Source organism: Cynara cardunculus (assembly GCF_001531365.2).
Source record: "Cynara cardunculus var. scolymus isolate 2C chromosome LG 5, CcrdV1, whole genome shotgun sequence".
Taxonomy (NCBI): Eukaryota; Viridiplantae; Streptophyta; class Magnoliopsida; order Asterales; family Asteraceae; genus Cynara; species Cynara cardunculus.
The window spans coordinates 7824193-7826021 of record NC_037532.1 but is presented as its reverse complement, the minus strand read 5'-3'; the positions used below and the strand labels follow the sequence as shown (position 1 = coordinate 7826021).

Here is a 1829-nt window from a genome sequence, read left to right as displayed (position 1 = left end):
AAAGAACATCTGATGAATTTGATTTTAATTTATGATTCATATCGTTTCATATGTTTTGTTATCATGATGAGTATGAATGTGTGTTTCATGTGTAAACGTATTTTTGTGTTTTTTTCACATGTGAAACATTCTCACGTTTAATTTGTAAAGCAACGTAACGATGCATGTTCACATGTATTTTTCTCATCTATGAAAAAACACATACAAGCTGGTTTTCATTGTTTCTTACTATGTAATATATCTATATACACAATATATATATATATATATATATATATATTCACATATGTGTACACATATATAAGGTCTTTTCACTACAACAAAATTGACATATTAAAATTCCCACAACTTTAGTAACAAAAGAAGTAATTAATGGGACTTTCAACTAGTGTAAGATCAACTTCATATGTGTTATGGAAATACAAAACAATACGTTATTATGACGAAGTCGGAAAAACTTAAAAGTTCGACTCTTCTGAAATATTAAATTGATGCTATGAAGTTCGATAACCTACAAGTACTCATCAAGTAAATTGTCTTATCAACTATTTAATATGACATATCTTGAGAGGTGTCTTACAAAAGCATTTTGATAATCTGATTTTGAAGAAACTTGATGTAACAACCCAAATGTCTAAAACACAGATAGATGGAATAAAGTACCATAATGGTCCCAAAGTTTGACAATTTATGGATAATCCGTACATCTCAGCAATTTGCAGCGGATAAAAACATCTACAACTAAGAATTATTTAAAACCGAGGTAACTAAGCGATCCATCTTCTAAATTCAAGTCTTCTCTAGCCCCTCTCACGCCTTCCATTTGCCTTTAGAAGAGCTTTCTATAAAACACTAGCCTGAAAATGGTTTTAAGTTTGAAAAGCAAGGGTTAGACCAAAAGGTCTAATGAGTCCCTTAACAAATATGCAAAGTATTTAACATAATAAATAAAACGATTTGTCGTAATGGCCAACAATATCCAAATTCTTAATAAACCACAAAACCCAGGGCTTAGCACAGTGTTTATAGACCACCTGCACTTCATTGTGACATGAAAAACAAGGCCCCAAGAAGATGCTCATCCAGTGTGCACATAAAACGAATTCATGGCACGTGGAATAAATAACTCCGATGGGATTCCACTATCCCAGGGACATTAATCCAACTTTGCATGCCTAAATATGTAACCATAAATCATATCAGGTGTGATAAACAATGCTTCAACAAATAATCATTTAAGGGCATGGTACGAAAACCATAATCAGAGATTTAGATACATTATTAAACAATTCCACATTTAGAAAAGGACAAGGGAACTCACCTGGTGCTCGACTCACCACCACGCGCCCTAACGGCTACTAGAGCTAAAATCGAACCATCTATGACGATGAGGATCATCACATACAAATCCCAAATCCTTCTTCAAGGTTACTGATGGAGCTTCCTCTCTTCCAGACTCTTCTATCCATCTAGCTCTCCCTGAAGACATCGATCACAAACGAGAAGGAAGAAAGGGGTTTACTCACTTTAGCTCTCATATTACAAAATGAGTCCGTGGAAAAATAAGGAAGTTACCAAACATACCCTAGACTTTCATTAAGGTTAAATTGAGGGCTACGACTATTACACTTGAATTACCGAGAATCTTGTGTGTTTCGAATGATATATTTGTATAGTTTGATGAATTACCAAGAATCCTGTAATGGGTATTTCTTCTCTTAGATGTAATTTCTTGATTCTTCTAGAAGACATGTACATATGATTTTATCACAAACATACAAGTACAATTATGAGAATTAAAGTGGGGAAACATTGAGTGATTTTCACTG

General features: G+C 33.5%; 1 long non-coding RNA gene across 1 annotated transcript; it reads right to left on the bottom strand.

Moving 5' to 3' along the window:
- Window positions 1-576: 576 nt before the first annotated feature.
- On the bottom strand, window positions 577-1508 carry LOC112513810. The gene is made up of 2 exons (XR_003069307.1): window positions 1322-1508; window positions 577-857 (listed from the first exon to the last, which is right to left on the bottom strand). It is a non-coding gene; the product is annotated as an uncharacterized LOC112513810 (long non-coding RNA).
- Window positions 1509-1829: the final 321 nt, after the last annotated feature.